The sequence below is a fragment of the Lissotriton helveticus genome, chromosome 3_1 (assembly GCF_964261635.1).
Source record: "Lissotriton helveticus chromosome 3_1, aLisHel1.1, whole genome shotgun sequence".
Taxonomy (NCBI): domain Eukaryota; kingdom Metazoa; phylum Chordata; class Amphibia; order Caudata; family Salamandridae; genus Lissotriton; species Lissotriton helveticus.
The window spans coordinates 1,311,774,120-1,311,797,545 of NC_136061.1; the positions used below are offsets into that span (position 1 = coordinate 1,311,774,120).

A 23,426-nucleotide genomic window follows, 5' to 3' on the forward strand; every position below is an offset into this window, starting at 1 on the left:
TGTTTCAGTGCATGCGTCCCTGCGAGTTCGCGGGGGTCAGTCTGTTTTCGGCTGTGTGTGGAAAGATGGGTAGCTGTGTTCTGTTTATTGAAGGAAAAACATACATTCGCGTAGGAACGATTAAGAAACACAAAGCCGTACACAGAAGGCAAGCAGGGTGATTGGACGTGATAACACTGCAGTCCGAGTTTGTGGGGGGCGCTGTGCTCAGTGCGGGTGGCACAGCAGAGTGCGGGGCTGCGGGTATGGTGGGGCAGTAGGATGAACACGTGTAGCAGTAGGAGACGAGTGGCCAGGCAGCAAAGGGCGCCCTGTGTGACCTGAGCTCAGGGAGAGGGCAGCAGTCGCCCATTTGGTGCTAAAAGACAAACGGGTGGAGCCCGCCTGTGCAGGCTGGGATGAGCAGCAGCGATGGTCGCACACGAAGCCGCGGCCCCTGGGAGTCCGGGGGTGTGCTGAGAGAGGGCAGTGTTTACTCTGCGCACAGCACCAGGGGAGGTCAGATGGCCGAGCCGTCCGCCGAAGAAGAAACACACAGCTGCAGTCTCTGGGCTTGAAAACGTAGGGACGCACCACACGCTGATGTGTAAGGCCTTCGGGCGTGGGTGCCTGCCTTGCAATTGTTCATTTACCACGGTAGGGTAAAACTTGGGATCTGCAAATCACAGTAAATCTCAGAGGCGAGGGTGTCTAGGTGCATGGAAATAACGTGCATTTATAAGGTAGGCATCTTGGCGCTGAATAACCTAACTCAATGGTACTCATTTTATGGACCTCAGATGAATGAAAGGCTGAGGGGACCCCCGGGATTTCAACCTGCGACCATGAGGTCGGACATAGGACCCTACAGTGGACGCATTAGTCCCCCTAGCCACCAGACCCGGCTGTAGAACTAGATCGACAGAGAGAGCGATTCTTGTCCTGTTCACGCACACAAGGGATTGGCAAAATAGGTGGAATCTTCCATAGTTAGTTGCAAATGCGAACAGGAGTGGGTCCAGCTCCCAGTAAAGAAGGTTTGGTGCCGATGGCAAACACACACATATCCCCTTCAGACCCTCAAGTTAAACGCAGTGCCTAGCCCTAGGGTGTACATGGAGCTTTCGCGAAACTTGGCACGAAGATTGAAAAAGAGAGGTCCAGGCACCAGAGAAAGCATCAACTCACCTGTTTACCACTCGGCGAACAAAGGGACTGAAGCCCCCCGTTTAACTTTAGTGCACAATGTGCAGCGAAAGGAACAGCGAAAGAAGACCTCGGGATATGATTATTTATTGGCTGATAGCACCGCAATGTTTTTACATTTTTTTTTTTTTTTTACTGCAAGGCTACCAGTGGCGTAACGAAACTTGAAGGGGTCCCTGCAAAGTACATGGGCCCTCCCTCCTTCCCCTGGGCCCACCACCTATCACCTTTACCGAGACCACCCGTCCACCCCCCCTCCCCCGCACCGGACTTTGTTTACACCACTGAAGGTTACCCTGTAAACCGAGAACCACCACGTTTTTTTTTAAACATATGCCAATCCCGAGGATTATTCTCGTACGTCAACAATAATGCTGCCTAATATTGTATTCTTTGTAAGATAGACATGTTAAAGTCAATAGGTATGAAATCCAAAACAACTGTATAGCAAAAATATTTTGTTTAATTCACTAACAGCAGCACACGTGATTCAACATAATAAAGTAAGGATGCGATATGATCAACTTGTGCGACTGTAAAATAAACACTTTTGGCAAAAACAGTGTGCACTTGATGCAACAGTGCAATAAACTGAACATTTGAATAATGGACGTGCATTTAGAGTCATTCTGATAAAAATATTTTCTTTCACAATTCAAGATGCCAGTTATATCAATAAAATTGTCAGTTTATATAAACACTTTAAGAAACCTTCCACACAACACAGCATTTGCTATCCAGTACATTAAGGTGACCAACTCACAAAGTAATCGGCTAAATGTGTTTAAATATATTTTAGAAATACCATCCCCGAAATAGAAGGCACGTTGTTTATGGAGAAAAAATAATTGCAGTTTTTATAGAGGAAAGTTTGAATACCTAATTCAGTATTTTAATCGACCAGAATTGTTTTTCTGTGAGAGGCGTGAGAGGTTAAAGGCAATTATAACTGTCACACACTCTAGGTTCGACAATTCAGCAGGAGTAAAACTGATTATATTAAACAATTTTGTGTGTGAATATTCAACTGAAATTTGTTTATTCAAATGCACCTTAAGTGGTTTGCTACTGTCTTACTGCACTTCCAGGAATAGGGCTCAAACAGTCCCATATTGCAGCAGGAAGCTGAAATATATACCCATCTTGAGGAGTCCACATCCACAAAACGTTTGCCAGTGGGTCCAAAAATCCTTGCACTATGCCTTCCTCTTAAAAGAAACTTTGGGCCTTATTTATGAAAACTGTTGCTCCACGCTGCCCACCGACTACTGGAAGGTGTCGAGCATCGACGGCACGGTCATCACCACGGCCACCTTCTGGTCCAACTTGTGAAAGACCTGCATCACCGACTCCACCGGCATCTCCAACTACAAGGGGGGGGGGGCTGCTGTGTGTGTCTGTGGCTCTGTGTATGTGTGTGTGGCTCTGCAGGTATGTATGTGTGTGGGACTCTGTGGGTCTGTGTGTTTGTGTGTGGCATTTGCGAGAGATTAAGCTATTGGGATTGTAAATGACCGTGCCATTTATTTATCTGTTTGGAAAACTAACACATATATAAAAATGTTGTCATTTACAATGGCAATAGCTCAAACTTTTTCAAAGGCGAAACCGTTGCATTGTAAATGCTTGTTATGACGCGTGAAGGGCTGCTGTGGAAACGTGAGGCCCAATTATAGGGTTAATCCAAGCTGGTTTGAATGTAAAGTTTTACTTTGGAAGTTGTGATCAAGGTATGTCCATTATGGTTGGTGCGGTGTGAGCTAAGGAATAGCCAAGGAATACCCAACTTTATAGAATATCTTAGGTATGCGAGTTCAGTGTTCAAAGAATCCAAATGAGGCAAGAATCCAGCTATGGGGTGAGCGGGACGAAGGAGAGCTGCGGGCAGAGGGAAGGGGGGGCAAGGCGAGACGAAGGAGAGCTGCGGGCAGAGGGAAGGGGGGGCAAGGCGAGACGAAGGAGAGCTGCGGGCAGAGGGAAGGGGGCGAGAGCGGGATGAAGAAGAGCTGCGGGAGGAGGGAAGGGGGGGTGAAAGCGGGACGGAGGGGGGTGAAAGCGGGACGGAGGGGGGTGAAAGCGGGACGGAGGGGGGCGAAAGCGGGACGGAGGGGGGCGAAAGCGGGACGGAGGGGGGCGAAAGCGGGACGGAGGGGGGCGAAAGCGGGACGGAGGGGGGCGAAAGCGGGACGGAGGGGGGCGAAAGCGGGACGGAGGGGGGCGAAAGCGGGACGGAGGGGGGCTGCGGGCAGAGGGAAGAGGGGGATGAACAATGAACAAATCTGCTTTCTTGAAAATCGAAAAACCACAATGCAATGGGCTCTTATATCCACTAACTGCGCGCAGTGGAAACGCTTCTGTTTGTGAAACTATCAGGTGGAGAGAGAGAAAGGTATAACTACATACCACATATATATATATATATATATACACCTCGGGGGACCAGGTACCCTGACACAAGCGAGAGGCACCTCAGTTGTAACAACGATAGTAATCATTTGTTATGACTGAAACAGCAGGTGCAGTTAGCCCGGGTGCCACTACACCTGCTGCACGAAAGACAGGCACGCCCTACTTTGCTTCCTTCAACGGCTTGCTGTATGTCTAAAATAAAAAAAACAGACCACTTAGGCCATGGCTACGGAATTCCATCTTCTGTTCCCACGCCACGGGCTGTCGCACCCCACCTCTGGCTCGTGCCTGCAACTCCCGGGAGCCCCCCTCGCCCCAGAGGAGGCGCGCATCGGCTGAGGCCTTCAGTGCACACTGCACACATGGCCTGTGCGGCGGCGGCCAGCTCCGGCTAGCAGCAGCACAGCTGGGCGGCAGGCAGCCCCCTACACAGCAGCAGCGCAGAGCCGGGCCTGGCCGCGAGATCAAGAGGAAGAACTGGGGAAGCGAGGAACCTGCTGGAGCCTCCCTGTGCTGTGACGCCCACCTCAGATGAGTGCTGGGTGCCGTGGAGCAGGGGTCTGACACTGGTGGAGCTGGGCTGCACTGCGGAGGTTGCTGGGCATTGCAGGGACTGCTGGCTGGTGAAACGTGTCCCTAACTCAGAAATACGAATCGTTCATTCGAGATACTGGCGACATGATTGTTAAAATTGAAAACACTGAATTCAATCCCATCACTGACCTCCTCGTAACGCTTGACATTGAGGCGTTGTACACCAACATTCCTCAATGTCAAGCGTTACTAGCGGTGGCTTCACTGTTGGAGAGATACCCTAACAACAGACCAGACTTATTTATTTTGCAATGTCTGGAACTGGTCCTCTGCAATAACTTTTTTGAATATGAGGGAACCCTATTTAAACAAATTAAAGGGACCAGCATGGGGGCATCTTGTGCCCCCAGCGTAGCGAACACTTACATGGGAGAGTGGGAGCTGAAAAACATATTCAATATAGCTGCCCCATTTTTTGAAAACATTTTTTATTGGAAAAGGTTTATCGATGACATTTTTTTTGTTTGGTGAGGGGAGGAAAGTGATTTGAAAGAGTTTATTTTATGGCTAAACTCGAGTGACTCAAATTTGAAATTTACCTCGAATTATAGTAATGAGAAAGTCGAGTTTCTTGAGATTGAAATCAATGGTAAGAATAATACCTTAGAGGTAAATTTATTTAGAAAACCTACGGCCAAAAATACAATTCTCCAATTTGGCAGCTATCATCCGCATTGTCAAAAAGATTCAATACCATTTGGAGAATATCTTAAGATTCACCGTAATTGTACAAACTTACATGACTATCAAAAATATGGTGAAGAACTCAAAGACAGACTCATCAAACGAGGTTATCCCCACAGACTAATACGCCAAGCATTCAAAATATCGAAATATTTTGACCGTGATGCTCTACTTAAAGGCACAAAACATAAACCCTAAGAAAAGATAACATGTGTTATTAACCATTCAACTCTTAATTATAAGATCAAGAACATTATAAGTAGGAATTGGAGAATCTTAAACACAGAGGATGGAGAAAAACAACTTCCAAAACCTCTAATGGCATATCGACGTAATAGAAATTTGAGAGATCGCCTAGTACATACTAGGAAACATCCTAAATCACACGAAACTCAGACATCTATCACAGGGCTCCCATTGATTCTAGGTAACCATAGATGTGGTGCCTGTGATGCAGCACTTATAACCAATACCATCAGTTATAACAATATAAATGTGACTCTTAAATCTCTCACCAATTGTAGAAACAGCAATGTGATCTACCAAATTCTATGTCCATGTGGACTTGCCTATATTGGCGAAACGGGTCGTGAATTCCGTATCAGATTTAGCGAGCATAAATCTGCGATAAGAATGAAGAGAACCACAGCACCTCTGGTCCAACACTGCATAGAGTGTAACCATAATGAGGACGATCTAAAATGGTGCATCATAGAAAAGGTACAACACAGATTAGGACAGAATATGACAAATACTCGGAAAAAAAGAGAATGTTTCTGGATTTTTCAATTTGATAGTGTTCTAAAAGGATTGAATGAAAGCATAGCCTGGTATGTCACCAACAATACATAGGTGGTAAATATCCCAGTATTAAATATATATTGTTTCAAAGTTTATAACATCCCTCTGATATATGCAACATCAGAAAATATATGACAATATATATAACAGACAAATTATGACCTAAATTGTAGGGTGTAGTTTACATAAAACAAAAATAAAAATTTGTTTGAACTTCATTTTACTGACAGCTCAAATCAGATTATTCAATAATTTGTAAATTAAATACCCTTTACAAATGGCGCTTAAACTGAGGTATGAATATGTAGGTTGGAATCAACATTCTGTTCCACTGCCGAGTTAGAACCTTAACTAGTGTAAATTATCGATGTTTTGTCTCTCTTTAAAGCGACATCATTATTATATATATATATATATGTCTTACTCAGTACTAAATATATGATGTTCTTATATTTATGACATCCATCTGTTATATACAATCCTATTACCGATTGCTCGATTCTAATATGGGTAATTTCCTTAGCAATGTTAAAATACTCCAACTGTATTGGTAATTTAAATCAATCTAATCTATAACGTGTAATAATAACACCATTTACATATGGCGCTTGTTTTGTGAGACGAACATACTAGCAGGACTAAACAATTTATTCCACTTCCGGGTGATACCACATTGTGGCGCGCTTTGCCTGAGATCTGCTTCCTTTAAAAGAAGCAACATCGCGATCACACATCCTTCGGCACGATCTTACTACGCGGAGCATGGCGACTTGAGTTGATTATACATCAGGCGGACGGAGGGTAAGTACATCTCTAGGGCTTCAAGCGGATTTATTCGCATTTAGGAGATGGAGACGTTCTAACTCCGTGAATCCCTTTGAATAGAGCTAGTTGCACGTTATGCAGCTTTTATTGGAATAGATGTTGCTGTGGTCACATTTTGCTAAACTTCGTGTGTCCACAGGGACTCCAACAGCGAAATGTTAATTCCGGTTTAGAAAGGTGATAACGGGGACTGAGACACTAAAACTCTATGTATTCCCCTTAATACAGTTAGCTGCTCGCTAGGCAGCTTTGAATAGGACTAACGCTGTCACAATTACATTTTTGTTACATTTGGTAGGTCCATAATGACTCAAATAGCCAAATGTCAAATTCTGGTATAGAAATGTGATTATGGGAACGGTATTTACATCGAGGACTGCACGATTATAGGAGTCAATATGTCTATATGATATGTAACAACTTCCTAAGGTAGCTCTTTAATTAGAGTATCTCTTTAATTTTGGTTTTTTAGCAAAATTATTATAAGGAATGACATACGAAAAAAGAAAAAATCTGCCGGAAAGTGATTCCTCTTATTAATAAAGGTTAGTGTGGCTGCTTTTTTAAGAATAGACTCAACTCTACCATGGAATATATAATTCCAACGGATGTTATATTTAAATCTTACAGTTATAATGAAAGAGTTCAACTGTGGAAACCAGTCCCGGTAGAAAGTTAAAGGAATCACAATACTCGCATTTTCGGTCGGTGCCGAATTATAAGGTTAGTATCGCTATATCATGCCCCTATGCATCATTGTTAATAGGATTCACCAAATTAGCGTAATGCGTAGGTAGCGTGTAATCACATAAGTTGCAATATTTACTTTTAGGATCTGAAGACTGCGTTGTATATTAGGAATACTGAGAGAACTTCTCATGCCGCAAATTGAACACCATAATTTGGGCAACTACTTTGATATATCGGGTAATACTCTGAGAGGTCGAACTAAATATTTATACTGTGATATCATTTAGAATCATTAGTTAACATACATTCACTATTTTCCCCCTCTCTTCTCTTTTTTTAGAGAAATGTTTAAATAACTACGCCTTCTGATTTACATGTTAGGAAACTGCGTCTTCAACCTATGCTTGGTCAGACATAGAAGGTATAATGAAATACTTTACCTGTTTTCAAAATCTTATAAAACATTGTAGCATGTTTTTTTAAAATACTATCCCTGTAATTAGTACTAAGGAAATAAAATAGGTAAACATATCGCATTATAACTGTCCAGAATGTTAAATTCGATGTAATGAGAGAGACCAAAACCCTTTGGAATTTTCTGTTTCTTTACCTAAATGAAACCCTGTTTGATAAAATACAATTATTGTAATGCCACCTCATGTCTAGAGGGCCAGCCGTTGCACATTGTTGTCTCCAGACAGTTGGAATTTTTTTTTAATTATTTGACTGTTTCTCAGTATTGATTGCTGGTTGTATATAATTCACAAACACAGATACATGTAAATATATTTGTTATTTCAGATACCCTGTAACCACTAAGGCAGGAAGATAAATTCTGATGGTCCTGAGGAAGGTGGTTTTAACCCACCGAAACGCGCAGACCTGGCGTTTTAGTCACTAATATCATCTGGACTACCTCCATCGCAGAAATTAGTTGTTGAATGTAGTATGTTTTGTGGGATGTATGTATAAAGAGTGTTTGTTGGTATATGTGTGGTTATTAGGGTCCACTTAGTTGATTTATTTATTCTTAATCATTTGTAAAATGTATTGTATTTTTTAAATGTTTATATAAATTGTGAAATGATTTTTGATACAGTGAAAGTACTTAATTCAAAACATGAAAAAAAGAAAATGTTTACATATATAAAAAAAAGAATAAATAACTAAAATGACATAAAATTACGGTATCTGTGTTGTCTAATGTGGTTTCTTAGAAATGTTGTTTGAACCGTGTCGAATGTAAAATCATAAAGCCACAGGGGAATTTCTCGTGTTTTTGTTAAATTTTTCCTCTTTTCCCTGGCTAAAAATAAAATAGAGGGGGTCCCAATTTTTTGCTGAAACGTGTGCCTTGTGCATTGATCAGCCGTATTGCGAGGTGAGGTGGCAACTGGATTGAGCCTGCATGGTGCTGACAGGGGAGTGGGGTCGCTGCAGACACAGGCTGGATGACTGGTGGTAGATGAAAAATAAGAGAGCATAGGGCAACAGAGGGCAGAAATTACTTTGAGAGGAGCGCTCCTTTTCACCAGAAAGAGTGCTGCGGAATGACGGCGACAAAAAAAAAAAAAAAAAATGACGTCCGCAAATTTTCAGATTCGGGGGCGTTATTTTGCCATTCTGAGTGACGGATGACGTCACGTCGAAAGAACAGCAAAAAAAACACCGCCGAATCCGAAAGAGACGGGGCTTGAACTGAGTGACGCCCCTCTCCTCCAATGGCTGGCCTCTGTTTAGGAAGCCAGCCAATGGAGGAGAGAGGCGGGTTCACGCCCCCTACTAAAAAACATTAATTCTCCTCCCGGAGACTGCGCAAGCACAGCCTTTCGGTCCTCGATCTAAAAAGACCTGAAATTCACAGCTGCAATGCCCTTTGAACTGAGATTATGATACAGTGGCAGCTGGTATTAAGGGGCGTGGGCGCGTTGCCCTACCTACCAGCATCGGGGAATACTAAAGGGAGAGATTAGAGAATGAACACCATGGAAAAGCAGTGCTCACTGCTTGGTGCTCCCCGTGAAACAAAAAAAGATTTTACATAGTTTCAGTGAAACTATGTAAAATCTTGTTTTTTGTGCTTGTCTCGATCTGGAAGAGTCTTCCTGTGCGCATGTGCAAAGCTGGGCATGGACTATTTCTCGCCCTAGAGGCCAGCAAGGAAGCTGGCGACATCAGCCTTGTGGGAGTGGCTGCATAAAGCGGCAGAGAATGTATTTCAAATGGGGTGCAAAGAATTTGGCCCAGGGCGCGGTCAGTGGAGCGCCATTCAGGATAATGGGAAGGGGGCAGGGCTGGCGCACAGTGCAGGAGGTGGTAACAATTGCAGCACTCCTTTGGCCTCCGTGAATTAGGCTTCCTAATTGGGTACGGCCGAGGTGTCCTTAGGGGAGTGGCTATGCAACTTTGGCAGCTCCTATTTCCGGGACACAGTTGCTGGAAAAAGAAAGGCGCCTGCAGCCGTGGTTTCAAACTGGTTGGTTGGTTTACTTTTATCAGATTAGCAACCTTTAATTATATACAGAGGGCGTGAAGCAGTAGCAGCTGAAATAAGTGTAATGTCTTTCTGTGAGCCATTCTTCCTGCCCCCCACCAGCCCACTTATCATATCACTCCTCTTTGTCACCGTCTCCTGCCCCGGGCGCTAATCGCCCTGTACCTGTTCAAGTGGTCCTCAATGTCACCGCCTCCCTTATCAAGACCTTTATGCCCGTTTCTGGGGTACGCTCTGTTGCTTGTTGTGATATTTCAGACTCACCCCCCCCTTAATCTCGTTGACCATGCCACGCCCCTGTGTTCGGTCCAGGGGTAGTATACACAGACCCGTCTGTGGACATGTCAACAGACCTGCCGCCGGAATGTGGAGTTTTTCTATGCTCGACCCCTGCCGCTGCTGGGAAACGGGGCATCTGTTTACCACACACTGGTGGTGGTGGGGCGAATTGTGGTGACCACCTTAAGGCCACCGTGACCGTGCCCTGTGACACAGGCCTCCAGGGCAAAAAACACACATGTAAAATGAACCCAAAGGGTCTCCTTTCTGCTGCTGTAATTTAAAGCGCCTGCTTTAAATATGCACAACAGCAATCTGTGCACTTCTATAAAACGCCTACTTTAAATACACGCAGCAGCAAACCGGACACACTTTCAGTTCAAGTACATTTGTGTGTTTTACGAACTTGCGCTGAACATTTCGGCCTGGATGACACATGCTGCCTTTATGGAGGTTACTTCCATCACGGAAGAGCTTGCTCTTAAAGGCAGTGCGTTTGAGCTCAAATAGTGCTTTGCCGTCCCTTCTCTAACATACAGCCACTTTCAGAGCCTCAGGCAAAGCGTCTTAACCGGCACGGCAACGCATGTTGCTATACGGTTTTTAACTTTTAAACCATTTGAGCTAGAAACACATTTTTGGGTTAAAATCTGCAGATTATGGAGCAGATGGACTATGTGATTGTGGCAAATATATAATTATGCGAAATTCGCTGTGAGCACACGATTGAATAAGTCTAGTGGCACTGATTGTAATAAGACAAGTGGTGTGCACGCAAACATGCGTGCGCATCCCTGAATGAGGCACTCCAGGTGGGTCAAGAAGATGATTCCAAAAGTTTTTATGAACGATGTTTTTAATTGTTAGTTAGTTCATTATTAGTGATTTCAATAATGATATTCAATTCATATCAGTAAAGTTCACAATCCATTCAGCACATGAATACTAGTTTTCAGAACTCCACTAGAGCTCCAATGCATTTCGGGCGAGAGGCCCTTTATCAAGGAAAGCTGGAAAGAAGAGACGAGCCTGCGTCAGTGTCAATTAAATGGCCTTTCATTGGGTGTCTAATGATGTTGCCTTTCATTATACAATGGCAGTTGTTACAGTTCATGCATGGTAAAGTTGCTTTGTGGGCTTTGAGGGTTGAATGTTTTTTTGTCAGGATTTCTTTCATGTTATTGCTGCGGGTGTAGGCGAATAGTGGGGGGGTCTGAAAAATGTCCCGAAAATCCGGTTCCAGTTGTAGGATAGACCAGTGTTTGAGGATGATTTTTTTTAAAGCGTTGCTGGATGTAGAAAATTTGGATACCAGTACCATGCGTTGGTCAGTTGTTTTGACTTTCTTGGTTAGACTTTCCTTTCTGCTGATGTTTGCGACGCGGGTTCGTGCCTCATTGAGGATATTCTCTGGATAACCTCTCTGTGAGAAACGGGCATGCATTTCATTGATTCTGATTTTGAGAATGTTCTCATCGGAAACTATATGTTTGACACGCAGCATTTGTGAGAACGGTAGGTGCTTTTTGAGTGATCCCTGGTGAAAGCTGGTATAGTGTAACGTGTTGTTACGGTCGGTACTTTTTCGATGTAGGTCGGTGATGATACCTTCATTGGTGATTTTCATGTTGACATCAAGAAACGAGATTTTAGTGTCACTGATTTGCCAGGTGAGTTGAATGCGTTCATTTTTGGAATTCAATTCAGTTAAGGCATTGTTGAGAGAATCTTTGGTGTCTGTCCGTATAAAGAACAAGTCGTCTATGTATCTTGCGTACATTTTGATTTTTTCTTTGAAAGTGCTGTTACTGTATATGTGTGCATTTTCGAAACTCTGCATATAAATATTGGCGTACGTGGGAGCCGCACAGTTTCCCATCGCCATTCCAGATAGCTGGAGATACCATTTGTTGTCTTCTTTAAAGTAGCTGTGGTATAAGGTGTATACCATCAGTTCCATGAGAAATGTTTGCATTGACATGTCAATGTCACTGTGGAGTAAGGCTTGTTCGATGGCTTCAATACCACCTTAGTGTGGTATGGAGGTGTATAAGGAGCTTACGTCGGCTGTGCATAATGTCAATGGTTCGTCTGTGTTGATGTTAATCTCTGCCAGTTTTTGTAAAAATTCGGTGGTGTCTTTACTGTAACTGGTCATTTTGATTACTAGTGGTTGCAGGTGCTTGTCAATAAATTTGCCCACTGGTTCGTGGATTGATCCTTTGGTGGAGACGATGGGCCTGAAGGGTGGATCATGTAGATTTTTGTTAATCTTTGGACTCGTATAGAAGGGCTTTTTGGATATTCTTGCAATAAGTACTTTTTCGTGCGTTCTTCAATGATCCCTGCTTGAAGTGCTTTCTGCACTATGTTTTGTAGAATCATTTGAAACTCTCTAGTGGGGTTATTGTCAAGTGGCATGTAGACTGTATCGTCCTGAATGTGTTCCATTAAGCGCTCAGTGTACATGCTGGTGTTGAGAATTACAAGGGCTCCTCACTTGTCGGCTTTTACGCATTTGATGTGAGGATTGTTGGCTAACGTTTTGAGGGTATCACGATCCTTTTGTGTTAAGTTGTTATGTTTGGATGTGCTTTTCGTTTGTTTATCACCCTATGACACCTTCTTTATCTCGACCTGGACGCACTGTTCCGTCACCCATATGAGTCACCGCCATACCCTGCCTTAAAATAATCCACAGTAAGATAATCCACATTAAGCATGACGACATATATTAAGGTACCTTCATTCACCTCTCATTCACATACTTTTTGATAGATTTTTTAACTGACGCATTAATTGACACGGACGCAGGCTCGTCTCTTCTTTCCAGCTTTCCTTGATAAAGGGCCTCTCGCCCGAAATGCATTGGAGTTCTAATGGAGTTCTGAAAACTAGTATTCATGTGCTGAATGGATTGTGAACTTTACTGATATGAATTGAATATCATTATTGAAATCACCAATAATGAACTAACTAACAATTAAAAACATCGTTCATAAAAACTTTTGGAATCATCTTCTTGACCCACCTGGAGTGCCTCATTCAGGGATGCGCACGCATGTTTGCGTGCACACCACTTGTCTCATTTAGATAGGCGCTTGACGGATACGCCTCCTGAGAGAGCACCCTCCCCTTGTTCCCAAAAATACCTCAGAAAACATTGTTACACTATTCAAACCGAGCTGTGCACCCATCACTCTTAATCTATTAGTCAAACTGATTGTAATAAAACTACATGTAATGCTTCATATTTCAACGGTGTATGGCAAAGTTCGCACAACCGACCATCACAGCTGTATCGATAACACATCACGCTGCCTTGTTTCAGCAAATTAAATTTTAACATTTTCTGGTGAGTAACAATGCCAGGCATTGAGTGGGCCGGGTCCCTCTGGGTCTCAGACACAGTAGCATTTTGGAACGGACATTTAAACGGGTCCCTGTCGGGGACTATATTCATGTCCATAACGACTGTGAAAAACACTGACAATTTGTGAACAATTACTGTAATAAGTATCCAGGTGACCCATGGCAGAGATTTAGTTCCCGTTTTTATTTCACATCTTTTACTGAATCTTTCACTCCATTAGAGTTTTAGCTGTTTCCAGGATTTTGCGTTTTTGGATTTTTATTTTGGGCAGCATATTACTCTTGTATAGTGCCTGTTTAGTTAGAACTGAGTCGCCTCAAGGTGCTTGGCTTTCGGTGCTCCTCTACTGAATACCTAGCTAGTGAAAGCTCTCCTGGGTTCTCGCGGGCCTGCCCTTTGCTTAAAACTTGGAGTCTGCTGCACTTTAGACATTTTAAACTCTGAAGTCACATTTTGAAAGAGCATCACCAAGTTCCAGCAAGGTGCGCGTAACAAGATTCAGCCCTCTCTCTCCTGACCCCGTGATGGAAAAAGCTGTTTGTGGTACTGAATTTACAAATGTATACTCGTTAGTCACCTCTGCAGAGAGCTGACCCTGCTGTCAGAACTGGGCCTCCCATACTTACCAGAGAGGAGAAAGTATTTGGAATCAGTCGATAGCGATAAATAACATATGGACAAGAATGTTTTTAGAAAGGCAAAACTACTTATGCTATAAGGCCTAGTTTTTTTTCTGTGCAGTGAATAAAAAGCAGTTGTCAAGTAAGCATTATTTTCAGCCACGTCCAACGCACACAAAAAATACTCATTGCACTGAATGCCCTTTTATATGTATTATATGTTGTAATCTGGAGATTGACATTTGTTTACAGTAATTGAAATTCATTCAAGTCATATAATGAGCAGGCAAAGCAATGTTAGATTGTGTTAGAGTGTAATGCCACCATTGCAGCTTAAAGGCAGGCTCTGCCTTACTTAAAGACCATCCTTAAGGTGAGATAAGACAGGTGCCTTACAGTGCTAACAGATAGCAAAAGAGTACTGCTTTGCACCTGGAAGCTGTAAATGTGACTATTTTGCTGGTGGGGAGGTGCCAAGGACAAAATGCATTTTGGCTTGCTGTGCCGATAATCCTGGCACGGTTTTTGTACACAACTGCATGAAACGTGAATGTTGTGTTGTCTAGTGATCAAGTACAAAAGAGTTGTAGGTCTGTCTCCCCTAAAAAAGTCCAAGATCACCAGGATTCACTGCGTCCCTGACTGCTGCTTGCTTGATTCTCTGGTGGTCTATTTGCTGCTGCTAAAGGTTTCTTTAGGCCCCCTAATATAGTAGAACTAGTATTTTTTACCATATGGGGAATTAGTGACAATCTCTTTATTAATGTAATAACTGCACTTTCACAATTACTTTATCAACCTTCCTGCTTTCTCAAATTTGCTTGAAAATGCACCATTTGTCCATTCTTTTTTCAAACTTTTCACAGGGGGAGAACCCCCACCCCGAATCTCCATGTAGTTTATTCCGGCTCACTCGCTATGCTCGCCCGCTGCGGTGCAGTATGGCAATTTTACGCCTCACCACTTTGAAATGTCACCAGCCGCCCCCGTTATATTAGCGGTAAGTTTGCCACCAAAACACTTGCTTTATCACTCAAATACCAGCTTTAATTAGATCTTGAAAATTGAGCAGTTTTCCTCCAAACATCAGTTTAAGAGTTTTGAAAATACACAAATTTTAATATCAAAACTCAGTCTAAATTTTGGTAGCTATATTAATTCAGCTAAGCAAAAAAGTTTCCTTTACTAGGCTGAGCTGCGCACGCGAAAGCTACTTACAGGTAGTTGGAGAGCTCCCAGCTGCTCACAAGCTACTCGTTGTATAAACCTGCTCTAGGTCAATCCCAGAACCGCTTTGGAAGCGGGCACCAGGGGTTCCCACTGGTCTAGGATCAGCAAGCACTTTGTAGCAAAAGTTACCTGCCCATTTCTCAACTGCATTTGTGTGGTTTCAGAACGAGGTGGCAGCGGCAGCAAGCCGCAGAGGACCCACAGAGCCAGAAAGCCGAGATTCGGTTTGAAGTGCACCAGAGTTGGTTACTAACACACACGCCTTCTAAATGGCAAGTAAAACTTATGGTGTGCACACACCTAATACTGCCACATGCCATACCCCCCCCTTTAATCACTTACTTACCTGTTGACGATACAGCATCTCCTGAACGGTAAATCGGTTCATAATCTCTGTGGAAATTCACCCGCCTTAAAAAAAAATTAAAATAGTAACAGCAACTTGCATCCAAGCTGTACAGTGACCTATATTGACGAGATAGATCAAATTCAAGGTTTTTATATATATACATTTAAGATGTTATAAGAATATTGTGGCTATCCATTTCCCATGCAGCAGTGAATGTGCAGCATATTGCACAATCTATCAAGGGCAGAGTCCAGGCGGGCTGGATCCATGCCATAGTTTCATAATGTCAACAGGGGTATTATTTGCAAAGGGTCAAAATGGCGTCCATTTACATTGTCGATCTTTATCCTGAAAATGTGGCATGATTATACACTCCTGGACCAACATCACACACCCATATCTAAAGTAAACCATTTACACAGATTGCTTTCAATATTTCCTTATAGCAAATTCTAGGCAGCTTGCAGATTGTTTTATACTGTGTCGAGTGCACATCTCTTCTACATATAGGCATAAGAAAGATCACTTATTCAAATGGGGGATTATACCAAGTACTGAAGATTAACCCTTTCCATGCGTCTGGGTAGCCCGAATTGCGCACATGTGGAATTCGCCCGCACCGCAGGGGAATTCCACGCGCGTTCAAGGGGTTAAAGGAGAGCTATGTATTACATGGACTAAAGGACCCACCAGCATAAAAAAGGGCACTGCAAATCGCCGTGCGGGTGAGCTGTTATAAGAACTCGAGTGACGCGAAAAATCCCTATAACTTGTGGCGGGGACACTTTAAACAAAGTTTTTATTTTTAAATAAATTACATCCATAATTTCAATTCTCTAGAGGAAAAAAATATTCTTTCTTTGATAACTTTATTTCGGTCATTGACCATAAAAGTGCAGATAAAATACATACAAGCACAATGATAAAATCCATTAATAAAACAGTTTAAAAAGTTATTAAACAGTAAGTTATCGAAAAGAGGACTGATACCCCAGTTACTTCCTTATAACAAAAGTAGTCCTTCTGCGCCACATACCATGTAGAAAGCGGGAAACCGAAAAGACAATAGGAATATTAAAGATATGATATTTATGAGCAGGGCCACTGGAATTAGGCAGCAGGAGAGGGCCAAATTATGCGGTAGGGTTGAGTAAATTATGCGGAAGGAAAGGCAAATTCTCTACCGTAATAGGGCACATTTTTTAATGGTATTACTTCATTATTTCTTCATTTTCAAAAGTTGGTAACACTCTCTGGGTATTGGTTGCACCTCATTAGTACCAGTTTAACACCCAAATATACCAATAAGCAACAGAAATGTGACCAGTGCAGCCTTGCTAAGAGGCTTTCAAAGCGCAGAAACACGCACCATCACATTTTTGTAACTGTTGAACTAGAAACAATTCTTTTTTTGTTATATTCGGGAGATTATACGGCAGATGATGGATTGTGCAGCAAATATAGCAAACCTATAATCATGTGGAAATCGACGTACATTCACATCATTCCAGTGGTCCTGCTTATGAGTGAAACTTCCCCTTGAATAATTTGTTTTTTAGGTCGAGCCTGGGCAGCGCATGCGCTGCTCTGCGAGGCATGCTGTATTAAGATAAGGAATAGAGGCCCCGCCCATGTCCCCACCCATCTTTCAATTGGCTCCTGTTCCTGCCCTTTCAAAATCGTTTCTTTTCCTTCCTGAATAGGCTTAGTAATCCCTCCTTGGTACTGCCTTGTCTGCATTTGCAACCTCCTATGAGGACTGGACCTTTTACTTATAATGTATTGTAATTGTATTTATATAGTGCTTACTACCCCTGACCAGGTGTCAATGCGCTTTTTCTGTGAGTAGCATGCTATTTTGGAACCCAAAAGGATTAGTGGAGAATTAGTATAGTGAAATATGAAATTTGAACGGTGGATATGTTAGTATGTTTTTGGACTGAGACGGATAGGGGAGGGATAGAAGAGGGAACGGTTTGCATTTATATAGCACTTGCTACCCCTGATGTGGTGTTGAAGCACTTTTTGGCAAGTAGCATGCTTCTCCGGAACCAAAAAAAGGATTAGTGGTGTATTAGTCTTGGGAAATATAAAATTAATTTAAGCAGTGGACATGATAGTCTGTTATTTGGATTGAAAATAGTGGGGAAAAAAGGCTCAGAACCTTGTCATAGGGAACATAGTACAGGAGCACACACTTCACTGAACCATGCAGGGGACATTTCCCTCCCAACAATATTAAAACCAATGCTCCTGAGTGTTGTGTACGTACTCCAAAAGAAGATGTTATATGTATTTATTTAGGTCAAATCAGCAGTATCTACATAACATTATTATGTGGTTGGGAAATATTTAAATAACTTGCTAACATTGAGCAATATTTGGGTACACTTTATATATGAAGGCTGGAAAATTGTACATTGCACAGTTGCTTTAATTGAAATCCTTTCCCCAAAGACCGTATTTTGATTGGAAATAAAAATTGCTATAAAACAGAACCTAAACACAAAAACGTTTATGGCACAACTTTCACAGAGCACTAGGACCCCCCCCCCCCTCAACTGTCAGGACTGGCACTCTGTAAACAAGACTTGCATTCTCCTTGAACATCTGTGTGGAGACATGTAAGGTTTGAAAATCTTAAGACCAAGGGGAACGTAAAGTTTCCAGTGCAATTTCACTGGACATTTCCCCCTATAGTTTACTGTATCAATGACGTTTGATAAGCGATCTTACGAAGAGATATCAACATTCCCTCATTATCTGTCACCAGCAGCTTGGCCTCTTCTTCATCAGTGACATGGCTCCCTGCAGACTTGGGACCCTCTATCACATTGTGTTGTTACACGGTGTGCTTTATGTGGTTGGTGAGGAATTTTCTTTAAATTACCTTCCCCCATTCCACCCACGACATCGCAGAACGCAGCTGGCTTTTATATTGTTATTAGTAATGTATTTATATAATTTACAGTGTAGTCCGCTTTCACTTTAGCGGCCGCACTTATTTGGCAAGTCTGCTTCTAGGTTAATAATCATGTATGGGTGTGTGATTTTCTCATATGTGGTTGCTTATATTGTTATTTATCATTACACAGGGATCCAGCACTGCGCTGCCCTTTATTTATTTATTTCCGTTCATCGCGCAATCAAGTAGCGCCAACTCGCCAGGAAGGGATTGAAGTGCTTTGCATGAGCACCACTTACATTACACAGGGACAGGTAGCAAGCATTCCATAGCAGTGCATCTGCAGCAGTCTTTACTAACCCCCACCTCCTCTTGGAGTGGTTGTTTTGAATGAGCCAATGCTTGTTCAATGTGGTTAGGTTTCAGATCCAGGGCTCAATGAGATTCAACCAGCCCGATTGCAAACAACTGGTTTTGGGTTACAGCAACAATTTGTAGACTGCTTCACAATGACAGGTAGCTAGTTTCAGAAAGATTAGGTTTCTCCTATCCCACAATTCCATACTCCGTCAGGTAACTGTATTCCGAGAGATGGGAGGAGCAATAGAGCAGGTTCTGCAATTTTACCTCCCCTCACCTGTGTGTAGAGGGACTGAAGGATGCTAGGAGAGTATTGAAACTGGCAACTAAGGTAGTCATGATAGCCACTGAAGCTGAACTTTAAGAAATCACTAGTTGTATGTTGGCAGTGAAAGGAGTAAAATGTCCTCTAGGGTTCCAGGTGTTTGCCAGGCATGAAGTTACTCGGCGATTGGAAGCAGGTTGGGGTTCTGCATACATTGTTTCAGGTAGTTCCTTCACATATACAAATAAATTATTGTAGCAACGATTAACAACTTAACAACTAGTGTACAACAATGGAGAACGCTCAAGTCAAGTTAAAAACAGCCATTCGCAATACAAAATAACTTATTAAATGGAGAGGTTGATGGGCCTATAATGTTCAAAACAAGTTCACTTTATCATTTGTTTTTGAAACGAAGAGTACAATGGAATTAAATCTGAATCTCCAACATAGATAACAGTCTTTATGCCAAGAACTGCTGAAGAGGGAGTGATGCTGCCTGGATCATGCCAACGCGGCGCTGCTGTAGGTCTGTCTACCTCTCAAAAATATTTGTACTGAAGAGAATAGAGCATTTCAGATATGTATTAACCTGCAGGTGTTCGTAAAGAGCATTCTGAGAACTTTCAGCGCAGGGATACAAATGAGATTAGAGATAAAATCTCACGGGTAAGGACTGTCAGTGAAGACGAGGACTCGGAGTCATAAAGAATACCGGCAAGTAACCAATCCAGCTCCGGACAAACAGTGTGATCCTCAGTAACTTCAACTAGCTACCTAATCATGCACTCCCAAGTCGGCAAACGGACATGAGCATGCACAGGAAACAGTTGAGAGAATTTAGATCTTATCGAAGCGCACCCACACTAAGGGGGAAAAAACATGTTTTATCCTACCTCGTTGTCCACCTCTCTCAAGCCAAAGGGTGCGTCAATCAACGCCTTTCCGAGTTTGTAGGTAGTAGCCGGAGTACCCTGGTAAGTGAGCCCAGCTCAGAAGGCTCGTTTTTCATAAACTCATCTACTTGTGTTCTACAGGAAACCTGCATTAATCGCGCCCTTCCACAGTGCTGGCCAAAAGTTTAATGAAGTGACTATGCTGAAGGTGTGGCTGTGGAAAGGAGTGCCGAGGGTTCCCATGCGTGACGCCAACACCTGCATGCGCGTATCTCGACGCCTTTGCTTGCTTGAAGCAAAAACAACTCATGGTGTTGCAGGGTAGCGTGCAGACAGGCAGGGTAGCGTGCAGACAGGCAGGCACACGTGCGCCTTCGCCCACTCATCTGAGGTACATTTCGCCTACGAAATAGGTGTACACAACAAAGTAGGCCTCGCTGCATTCAGCGAATGCCCTTTTGGAGGCGGGACCAGTGGAGTAGCCAGAGAAAACTGGGGAGCTATTTATAAAACGTTACAATGCTGCGCACGGCTCACTTAACCGGCGTTCATAATGGAACTTAATTAACAGTAATAATCACAAGTATAACGGAAAAAAATACAAACATTATTTTTGCTTAATGCTCCGTGCCAAAGTATGTGTGGGTGATGCAACCCCGAGAGTGGCATTCAATATCAGATAACAGATTTTGCTACCTTCCATCATGATTGGCTATGCTGGTTTCACACCTAATGGGCCAGTGCTTGACATAACCTGACCGCTATTGTAGTGTTGTTGCATGTCGTTATCAGTCTGGTCGCAGGCATCTGCAGGGCCGAATGGATTAATTTACACAGTTAAACTGAAGTGTCACCGGCCATAGTCAACACCCTGGGTGCACTTGTGACGCTCCTCTTTACCGCATAGACTCTACTTCAGGGATTGGAAGCAGGCGCCACCACATAATTGCCAACATGCTCTCAGCAATAAAAGGTGGGATTTTAAAAATCAAACCGTTTAAGTTGTGAGCGTCAATATCACAATATCACGTCGAAGAAATTATGCAGCTTGTGACTGGTAAAAGTCTCATCTAGTTCATCACATGCAAGTCTCATACCTGTAAACAGAGCGCTGATAGATACTAGCTCATTGGCGTTATTAGGGTGTCGCACCGAGAATCAGATGTACCTTTACAAAATGTAGTTTTGGTCAAAATCACCTCAAATTTTACTTCGTTCCAGCGTGCTAATATTTTGCACACTCAGATTGCCAATGCACAGTGATACCTGGAAATAGAGACCCTGGATGTTTTTCCAACACGTACGCACCTTATCTCAAAGTCAATTATTTTATATTTCACAGTAAGATTTGAGTTTGGAAAAACACAATTATCAGATTTTATTTTTACCAAAATAATAAATAAAATTTAAAAACCGGCAGTGTTGTTTCAAACAAACACAGTATTTTCAAAATTCCTTAAAACAATCAGGAGGGTTTAATGAGCAACCTATTTTGAAAAAAATCATAATTGAAGAGTGTCAAAATGCTTCCATTACAATCTAATGGTTTAGAGGTGTTCGGGAGTTTAAACTGAAATAGTTGAAATATCCAATAAGTAATTTAAGGTTACATACTAAGTTTAGGGCCGGAAAAAAATCCTCCCTTTTCACCATTTGTTTTTTTTCTTTTTCAGGCAATTGAGGACACGCAAGAATTCTAAAGATATTTGCTCCCTGTTAGAAATGGGGGTCTCTAGTTGGCAGAGGTAGGTACCTTTGTCCAAATAGGGGCCCTTCTTCCTAGTCAGGATAAGGGAGTTACACTCCTAAAATAACCCTTGCTCACCCCCTTGGTAGCTTGGCACAAGCAGTCAGGGCTTATCTTAGAGGCAGTGTGTAAAGCATTTGCACATAACCAACAGTAATACAGTGTAAGCACTACAAAAGGACACCACACCAGTTTAGAAAAATACCGAATATCTTTATATACTTAAGACAAGACCAAAAACAATAAAAATCCACAATACAGTACTTAGAAATCTTTAGTTATCAAATTATCCTTGAAAAACAGTTCCTTGAAAAACAGTTCCTTGAAGTCGATAGCTCCCTCTGGGGCCATCACGGCGTTGTGAAGAAACAAATCCAAACAGTTCTGGCTGACCGCGGCCAGCTTTGGTGTCGGGAAGCCCCGTAAAACAGTACCTTTAGAAATGCAGGGCGTCGGCGACCTCTCGTTGCGCTTCCGAAAGCACCGTGTCTGCAGGCGTCGGTGGAGGAGTCGTAGGGCCCTTGAAGTCACATGTGTCGGTAGGCGCCGGGTGCTGTGGTGCGAGCAGCGGCTCAGTGGCAGCATCAGATGGCATAGTCGGTGAAACCAGGGTAGCGGTGCAAAGTGATGCGATGCTAATTGCAGTGCTGGCAGCTCAAGGTGCAAGCAGTGTCGTAGTCGTTGTTGTAGCGCTTTCATCGGCTGACGAACTGCAGTTGATGGTGCCAGCAGGCCAAGGCTAAAGTGCGGGATGAGGGGGGTGTATCATGTAACTTTACGAGCCGTACCCTTGAACCACAGTGCAAGCAGCGGCGTCGATTTTGGCATGAAGTGGCGTCGTTGGGGATACCAAGGTGGCGTAGTGAATCGAGGTGGAGTGCGGTGCCCACAGGTCACTGTGAGAGCAGTGGCTCGGTGGCAGCGTCAGCAGGCGTCGGTGAGACCAGGGTCGCAGTGCGGCGGTGCCCTCAGCGGTGCCTTCAGGACACTGAGTCAGCAGTGGCATTGGATTCCTTTTTTATGGTGCAGCACAAAACACACAGTTCCCACTGCTGCGGGTAGAAGAACTTGTAGTCTTTGCTGTTCCTGAGACTTCAACAGGGGGCAAGTTCTACCTTAAGCCCATGGAGAAGCTCACAAGAATAGATTGCAGAAAGTCCAGTCAAGTTCTTACACTAACCAAGACAGAAGCAGCCACTGCAGGCCAACACAGCAAAGCACTCAGCAAAGTGGTAGTTCCTCCTCACAACTTCTCCAGCTTTTCTTCTTGGCAGTCTTCTTAGTCCAAAAGAGTTCTAAAGTTCAGAGGTTTGGGTCCCGCTTTTTATAACCCAAAATCCTTTGTCCTCTGTCCTCTCAGGCAGAGTGTGTCTGTGCCCAGCGAGAACCATTTCTGCTCTCTCTGGTGTGGCTTCCTGGCAGGAGGTGAAGATGACATTGTCAGAGCCAGGCCAGGCCCATTCAGGTGAAAGGAAATCTCCTCCCCTACTCTAAATGCAGCCCAGGTCTATTCAGCCCTTTCCTAACCCACCTAGACTATCTGGAGCCACAGCTCCTCCCCAGCCCCTGTCATCCAAAACCCAGTCAATCCACAACTCCAGCAGGGGCCTACTGGATGGCTGATCAAGAAAATACCTACTTTCTAAAAGTGGTATTTTCAAACAGAATGTAAAATTCACCTTCACTAAAAGATGCATCTTTAGATTCTGAGTTCAGACAT

General features: G+C 43.2%; 1 protein-coding gene and 1 long non-coding RNA gene across 4 annotated transcripts in view; one reads left to right on the forward strand and one right to left on the reverse strand.

Moving 5' to 3' along the window:
* Window positions 1-23,426, reverse strand: part of ST14 (ST14 transmembrane serine protease matriptase) — a 327,081-nt gene that overhangs the window by 218,996 nt on the left and 84,659 nt on the right. The window contains exon 1 of one of the 3 annotated variants that reach the window (XM_078681949.1): window positions 19,960-20,059. The exons of the other annotated variants lie outside the window; for them this stretch is intronic. The gene's annotated coding sequence lies outside the window, so the exon portion shown is untranslated. Of the gene's footprint in view, window positions 1-19,959; window positions 20,060-23,426 lie in introns of those variants that run through there. 3 annotated transcript variants of the gene reach the window in all.
* LOC144824957 (uncharacterized) lies at window positions 6,371-8,362 on the forward strand. Its single transcript, XR_013609206.1, has 5 exons — window positions 6,371-6,474; window positions 6,971-7,043; window positions 7,129-7,221; window positions 7,529-7,609; window positions 7,990-8,362. It is a non-coding gene; the product is annotated as an uncharacterized LOC144824957 (long non-coding RNA).